Genomic DNA, 8,368 nt, shown 5'->3' with positions numbered 1-8,368 from the left:
CAGATTGCATTAGGACCCCTGAAGGCTTCATTGTAACTGAATCCCCCCTTTACAGACCCATATCCACACTCAGTCTCATTCTGAGGTGTGAGTGTGCTAGGGCCACAACTGGTGTCCCCAGCAGCCACTCTGTACTTTCTATGTCAGTAAGACTTACTGATGTCAGTAAGGCATCCGTTTTTCTCAAGGTTATATGCATTTCTACCTCTGTCCACTAGAGGGCAAACTTTAAAAGTGCTTATTTTCAAAACATTAGTCTTTATTTTTAACCCTTTCTTGCCTACATGGTTTCTTTTTAAAGGGATTCCCAGGTGGCTCAGTGATAAAGAATCTATCAAAGCAGGAGACACAGGTTCGATCCTTGGATCAGGAGGATCCCTGGAGGAGGAAATGACTACCCACTTCAGTGTTCTTGCATCGGAAATCCCATGGACAGAGGAGCCTTGGCAGGCTACACAGTCCATGGGGTTGCAAAGAGTCAGACACGACAGAGAACTTACCCACTTTCTTTTTTAAATTAAAAAATTGTCAGAAACAGATAAGAATATGCTGTTTATTGACATCAATTATTAACAGTTAAAGTCTCAAAAGGCTCTTCTTCCCTTTCTTTGAAAGTTCAGCATCATAGACTGAGATGATTTCCATTCCTGATTGGGGGTGTCTTGACAATCTAAAAATCAATGCAAAAAGGAAGTTGAGGAGCTTGGTTTTTAGGGGTTCCTGGGAGGCTTTCTCATGTTTAGTAGGCAAAATGGGGGTGGCATGAAATCTGGCCCCAGAGGTTCCATCTTTTGATACTAGGGTAAAGAATGTCTGCGTAAGACATGTGTATCCGGAGAGAAGCTGAGCACATGTCAGAATTGACTGTGGCCAGAATGGCAGTAGTGGTAAAGATCCCGCCTGCCGGTGCAGGAGACATAAGAGACACATGTTCGATCCCTGGGTCGGGAAGATCCCCTGGGGAAGAAAATGGCAACCCACTCCAGTATTCTTGCCTGGAGAATCCCATGGACAGAGGAGCCTGGTGGGCTACCGCCCATGGGATCACAAAGAGTTAGGCACAACTGAAGTGACTTAACACAGAATGAACGGGCAGAAAAGAGCACAAATACAATGCCAAGTGCGGCCAGGAGCTGAGGGTCAATGGAGAAAGCTCTGAAGACAGCACAGAGCACCAGAGCTGCAGAGGCTAGAGAGGAGATAGGCAGAGGGTCCCGGGCCTCTGGGTTCACATCTGTGCAATGGGCACAGAGCCGCAATTCACATGGTGGCTGGCCAGGAGGGTCCCCAAGAGAAGCAGCATCTGTGCAGCACCAAGAACACAGTACGGACCGTCGCCATCCCTCTTCCCTCTCTCGCCCACCTTCTCACGCTAGGCGTCCCCTTCAGCCCCCTCCGAGGCATTTGTGCCCTGGAAGCAGTGTGTGCATCAGGCATCCCACTGCAGTGGTCGGGGAGGGCGGAGGGTGTGGTGGGGACAGACTGCCTCCCAGAGTGGGGGCTCCTGGGCGCTGGGGCTCGAGGCAGACTCAGGCTGACTGGCGGCAGCAGCTCTTTCAGAAGGCATGTCCAGGCTCGCGCCAGCCCTGCAGGAGAAGCAGAAACGACAGACAGGCTGGCCTGAGGCCCGGGGAGCCTCCTGGGCCCCAGGGTCCATGGCACCAGCCGACCCCTTCACTGCAGGCACCGTGGTCAGAGGACGGTCCTGGTCTCACCCCTGGCTTCCAGCTGCTGCCTCGTCCTTTCAATCACCTTCCCCTGAAGATCCTTCCTTTTGGGTACTTTTCAAAAATATTCTCCGTTAGCACATGAACTACTGCTTATTTTCCTTTTCTAGTCTTTATGTTTCCCTCTGGTCTTTGGTTTATATCGTTATCCATCTTTAACTTCCATTTAACTTCATTTCCTTCCAGCCACTGTTTAAAATTGTTCTGTTTATCTTTGCCTCAACTTTTATCTTTTAAAAATTCCTTTTATTGTGACTTATAAATCATTTTAATTTCTTTATGCTGACATGCTTTTATTGTCCACATTTTAGTTTTCACCTATCTTAATCATTTTTTCCCTAAAAACAAAACATCCTTTTGAATTTACATCTTAACATTTTGTCCCTCTTAATCTCTTTGCTGTCGTTGTTGCTGTTCCTTTGAGTGGATTAGTTTGGGGTCATTTCCGCTTTACTTTTTAACTCTGGTTTATACACAGCGGGCAAGATGTGTCTGTCTCCTGACTTGTCTCACCTCCTCTGAAAGAGCGTTGCCTTTGCCACGTGGCACCATACTGGTCATTTTGCAGTTGACCCCCGCCCTGTAGGCATTTAGCTCAAGTGAATTCAACTGTAGGGACTCGAGGAAAACCATGCCTACAAAGCGTGGGTTCTGTCGGCCCTCCCCACCGGACACATATGCCCTGGAGTGTGGATCTGGGCACGTGTGCACCCATTCTGATTCTCGTGCTGGAAGCATCGCACGCTGGGGGCATCTCACACCCACGTTACGAGCAACAACCGTATTTTCTGTACAGCCTGACCTCGGAACGCAAGCCACGCTGAGTGCTTTCTCGGTGCTGAGCGGCCATCTGTGCGCTGCTGCGGGGGGCTGGCTGCGCTGTTGCTACTAAGTAGTTGGTGCGTGGTTTCAGACGCCAAGGTACCTACCACTCCCCGAGGGACTGTTTCCCCTACAGCTAGTGTTGATCATGCTTGATTTTCTCCTTGACGTTGACTTGAGAGGCTACCTACCTACTGCCTGAGACGTGAGTCTGGCTGACTCTCCTCCTGCTCAGCAGGAGCTCCTGGAAGAACAGACCACATCTAATCGCGCTTGTAGCCCAGGGGCGCTCCTAGCGCGCTGTAAGCCACGAGTGAGCGGGATGTGAGAGTTGTACCAGAAAGAAGGCTGAGCACCGAAGAATTGATGCTTTTGAACAGTGGTGCTGGAGAAGACTCTTCAGAGTCTCTTGGACTGCGAGGAGATCAAACCAGCCCATCCTAAAGGAAATCAGTCCTGAATATTCATTGGAAGGACTAATGCGGAAGCTGAAACTCCAATACCTTGGCCGCCTAATGTGAAGAACTGACTCATTGGAAAAGACCCTGATGCTGGGAAAGGTTGAAGGCAGGAGGAGAAGGGGATGGCAGAGGATAAGACGGTTGGATGGCATCACCCACTCAGTGGACATGAGTTTCAGTAAACTCCAGGAGTTGGTGAGGGACAGGGAAGTCTGGTGTGCTGCAGTCCATGGGGTTTCAAAGAGTCGGACACGACTGAGCGACTGAACAACAACAAAGGAAAACCACAGGGTTATAGTGAAGGTGTCAGGGTTCCTTAGCTGACCTGCCTGCTCTATAAGGGCAGGAGTGGGGAGCAGATTCCAGCCCTGGAGAGGGTGCTGTGGGCAACCTGAGCCTGCTCCTGCAGGAGGGTCAGCAGAGGGGAAGGGCGGCCTGGGGGCTCATTCCATTTCACGTCCTTCCCCTGAACCCTGCCAGTGTCACCTGACGACACCCGCAAGTGTTCCCAGGATGCAGGGTGAGGTGGGGGAAGATGAAAGTGGATTTGTGTGGGTCTAACAGAAGACAGCCAACACAATCCTCTACTTTAAAGAAAAAAAAAATGAGATTAAGATAATTAAAACCAGAGCAAAAAGAAGAAAAAGGATCCTTTTTTTTTCTTAAAGATCAAAACAAAAACCACAGATTGGGAGGTTACAAACAGGCCCTTGAGCAGAAAAGATCCCCAAGATGATTTGATTGAACCTGGCAGATGCCTTATCCGCATCTTAATTTACTGCCAATAATTAAACATTGGGAGATCTTACACAGAAATCTGGATTTCCTGTTTTTCTCGAACAATTCCAAAATCTGACGTCATGGCCCCATAGCTGGAGCTGGGGAGCTGCTGCCCCCTGGTGGGTCGACGGAGATGTGCAAGGTCCCCGCCACCCACCTGCTGTCTCACTCACCTGGGGTCACTCAGATTCGCCCAGAGAGGCTGATGGAGCTAAAATGCAAAAATGATTCTGAGCTTTCAGAAACTGTTCAGGGCTCTTACGTCATAAAGATAGTGTACTGATTCATCAGAAGAAGAGGCTGTTTCTACTTTCAGTTTCTGAGGAGAGACGCAGCAAGTTCTTTTTCTCCTGCAGTGTTCCATGCTCACAAGAAGCTCACCCAGCAGAGGGAAGGGAGATGGGAGTGACGGCTGTAAACCCACACCATTCACATTCCTGCTCTCGGGACCTGGCTGCTGCTGAAGATCCTTCCACGGCTCCCCATGGCCCCTGGAACAAGGGTTCTCAACCAACCGGGGGCTAGGGGGCCATCTGGCAATGCCTGGAGACACTTTTGATGGTCATGACTGGCGAGCTCCCGCTGGCATCTTGTGGGTGTGAGCTAGAGACGCTGCTGAGCACCCCCCAGGGAATACAGGACGACCCTCCACCCCACCCCACCCTTGACACAGACCCATCCGGTCTTCGATGTCAGCCATGCCAGGGCCGAGAAACCCCACTCGAGAATAAAGTCCAGGTTCACCCAGTGCCCTGGCGAGACCCCCAGTGCTGGCCTGGCTTGTGGCAGCCACTGCCGCCCTCTCCTCTGCTCCCCCCACACCGGGCGCACACTCGGTTCTGTTGCCCACAAGCTCTCTCAGACACTGGGGCCTCTGCATATTACGGTTCCTGCTCCCTGGAGCACCTTCATCTGCCCAGGGACAGCCCACAGCCCTGGGCATCACCTTAGATGACACCACACATCTTTTGAGGCGCTCCTGCCCCAGCCCCAGGCTACTAATGATCACCCTTCATCATCCGCTCTGGTCTAAATCTTACCTACTGTGTCTGCGGAACCGATGGCCACTCAACGCTGTTGCGTGAACATGGGGCCACACCCTCATCTCTAGTCGCCTCAAAGAAATCAAGTTCAAGTCCTCCAAAGCTGGCCTCTCATCTCCAGCGGGAAACACACGGCTCCTGGGAGGAAGTGAATGAGCCTGAAGGCTTCACTAGCTCACTTCCCAGCAGGAGTGGCTCTGGCAAGCGCCTGCGGTTCCCCACTCATTCGTTTTGTAAGTTGTTCCCACTTGGCTTTGAAAACCCAAGAATGCAGGCAAGTTAATTACCATTTGGCATCAGTCAGCTCAGACTCACAGAAGTCCTCGTTCTACATATTTATTAAGAAATCCATCGACCTGCATTTTTCTAGACAGAGCAATTTCAGACACTTCCTGTCTCCAAGAAGTCATTGCTAATATCGAATTCCAGTAGTATGTGAAACTGTGGCTGGCAGCCAGTAAAAGATGCTCTAAACCCCAGTCCTCCCTTGATAGCCGAGCAATTTGTGAGCAGCCTAAAAGGCAGCGGATTCATTGAGCCCAGGGGGCTAAGTGTTCCTCTTCTCGTGAGGATGGACGGCCCCAGAGGAGCCACTTCTGGATGCGGAGTCACTCACATTCATTTGCCCGGTGTTCGCAACGGAACATCATTCTTCCAGAGGACCATAAGCACACCTGAAGTGACAAGGGGAAATGCTGGATGGCAGATGGTGTTTCTAGACCGGAGCCCAGCAGGTTGAGGGGGCTGAGAGGCTGGGGGCACCCCTGCCTGGTGCTGGCCGGACCTCAGGTCCTCGGAGCTGAGAGCCCGTCTACCGCCCGGTGTGGCCTCGCCGTAATGTGGAGCCAGGCATCTTGTCCTTCCTCTCTGTGCGGATTTAATGCCATGTCTCTCGAATGCAACCAGAACCGCCAAAGCAGGGAGCCTTGGGGATAGAAAGTGGCTCGAGCTGTAAATAGCAACAGAATGCAACCCTGGGCTTTCTGTTGATGGGCCCTTCCCGTCTGGGGAAGGAGCCCTCCCGGCAGGAACTACATTGCCAGTCTTTCAGCAGCCCCCGACGGTGGTCCATGAAGAGGCGTGGACATGACAGTGCTGTTATTATGAGGAGATGAGACGGACTGACTGTGGGGATCAGGAAGCCCGCTTTAAGAACAGCCTGAGAGGCTGGGTGGTGATGGCCCCTGGAATGAAGGCCCCTGTGCAAGTAACAGTGGGTGTCCCAGCTCCAAGACAACAGCACCAGCACATTGTGTCCCATCGATGACCACCCCAACCCCGAGGGCCTGAGTGATGATGTCCCCAGGGCGACACGGGGTGTGAGAGGAGGGCGGGGCCCGGTCCGCCCGTTACCGTCTGCACCGCGGCATTTCCCAGCCTTGCCCTGAACGCCCAGCCCTGCCCTCTCGGAGCTCAGGCAACCAGCACTGGCTTTAAGTGTCTGTCTTAGTCTATTTGGGCGACTGTAACAGAAACACTGGGTGACTTAAAAACACAGATATTGATTTCTCGCAGTCTGGAGGCCGAGAAGCCCACAGTCTAGGCGCCAGAGGATCTGGTGTCTCGCGAACCTCTCTGTTCCTCAGGTCACAGGTGATCACTTCCCCCCCACCCCTGGGACCCCACCTCCCTGGGGCCTCTTTTGTAAGGACACTAATCCTGTCTGTGAGTGCTCCCCCATCCTGACCTCACCGCCTCCCAAGTTGGGACCTGGCATAAGAATTTTTGGTACCTTGGCCTCTCCGATGCTCTGCAGGAGACAATTAGGCACCACCCCCCCCCGCCCCCCTGCCTCCATCCCCCACCCCAGGCTGGCTCCTTCTCCTTTCTGCTTCCCGCCCACCCTTCTTTTCTCCTGAATCAAAGACAGAAAAGCAGAAGGCAGGGAGGCTTCCAGCGTCGCAGAGGCACTGTCATGGTCTGTAAGTCAGCAGGCAGACTGAAGTTTCTGGCTCCTGCAGGTCCCACGTCCAGCCCACCCTGCCTGTCTCTTTCAAACTGGGTGACCCATGCTGTTTCCTCTTGCCAAAGTAAATAACCTGCCAAAGGAAGCATGTCAAGGGCCCTAAGGGGGGTATTTTTGGAGGAGGGGGTGTCAGACACCCCTAGATAAAGGGCCAGACGGGCAGGAAAAACAGAGCCCATTTGTTGGAAACACTGCGTTTCCACCCTTAGAGGCACAGACGGTGTGACAGCTGGTCCCCAGCCTCCCTGACCCTGTTTTATTTCCACAGCCGGTAAGGGAAGGCGCTCCCAGGTAATTAAAACCATCCCTGGTGTTGGGACTGGAGGAATCAGCTTTCCTGCAGCCCAGCTTTTCTCCCCAGTGCTGGGGGGGGGGGGGGGGTGGAGGGGCTGAACTCTGGGAAGAAGGTGTGATTCAGGGCATGGGTGGCGAGGTCCCCAGGCCAGCGTGGGTCTGGAGGCAACCCTGGCTTTCATCGGTGATGCTGACACTCATGAAAATGGGCTTTTGATAATGAAGAGGAGGGAGGGCAAAATAGACCTCCCCCCTTCCTCTGCAACTTGATGCGAAATACAGATGATGGGCTTCTGGGATAAGAGAGAAAGGACCACATTCACCTTGTTCCATTTACTAGTCAGACAGGAGGGTGGACGGGCTTCCCCTGTGGCTCAGTGGTAAAGAATCCGCCTCCAAGTCAGGAGACACAGGTTTGATCCCTGGGAGGAGGAGATCCTTGGAGGAGGGCATGGCAACCCACTCCAGTATTCTTGCCTGGGAAAATTCTATGGACAGAGGAGCCCTGTGGGCTGCAGTCTATGGGGCCTCAAAGAGTTAGACATGGCTTAGCAACTAAGCAACAACAACAAGAGGGTGGGCAGGAATCTGCTCTGACTCGGGGCCAAGAAGCATGGCTCCTGGGTTCATTGAATTCTGCTTCATCATTAGCCTCCCTAAGAATATTTGCTTTAAAACTTTTAAAAAATAGTAATAGTTATGTTAGGACTTTCTTAGAAACGGGTAACTTGATTTTCTGGCAAAACAGCTTAGCCTGTTTGGTCCCTGATGAAAAGGTCAACATCTTCCCCACACCAGTGTGCAAGCTAGTCTGTCTCTGGGAATTTGCCAAAGTCAGTAATCCCAAATCCTGAAAAATCTACATTCAGGACTGTGCTTATGACAGAACTGCTTATTAGCGTGAAAAAACAGTTCAGTTCAGTCGCTCAGTCATGTCCGACTCTTTGCGACCCCATGGACTGCAGCATGCCGGGCCTCCCTGTCCATCACCAACTCCCGGAGTTTACCCAAACTCATGTCCATTTAGACGGTGATGCCATCCAACCATCTCATCCTCTGTCGTCCCCTTCTCCCACCTTCAATCTTTCCTAGCATCAGGGTCTTTTCAAATGAGTCAGCTCTTCACATCAGGTGGCCAAAGTATTGGAGTTTTACCTTCAACATCAGTCCTTCCAATAAATATTCAGGGTTGATTTCCTTTAGGATGGACTGGTTGGATATCCTTGCAGTCCAAATGACTCTCAAGAGTCTTCTCCAACACCACAGTTCATAAGC

At 51.9% G+C, this 8,368-nt stretch overlaps 1 long non-coding RNA gene across 1 annotated transcript; it reads right to left on the bottom strand.

Annotated features, from left to right (window-relative positions):
• Positions 1-569: 569 nt before the first annotated feature.
• Positions 570-5,022, bottom strand: LOC133049286 (uncharacterized). The gene is made up of 3 exons (XR_009691284.1): positions 4,831-5,022; positions 1,364-1,586; positions 570-670 (listed from the first exon to the last, which is right to left on the bottom strand). It is a non-coding gene; the product is annotated as an uncharacterized LOC133049286 (long non-coding RNA).
• Positions 5,023-8,368: the final 3,346 nt, after the last annotated feature.

This window comes from Dama dama, chromosome 30 (genome assembly GCF_033118175.1).
Source record: "Dama dama isolate Ldn47 chromosome 30, ASM3311817v1, whole genome shotgun sequence".
Taxonomy (NCBI): domain Eukaryota; kingdom Metazoa; phylum Chordata; class Mammalia; order Artiodactyla; family Cervidae; genus Dama; species Dama dama.
Note: the sequence above shows the minus strand (reverse complement) of the source record. Positions and strands in the feature narration are given on the sequence as shown.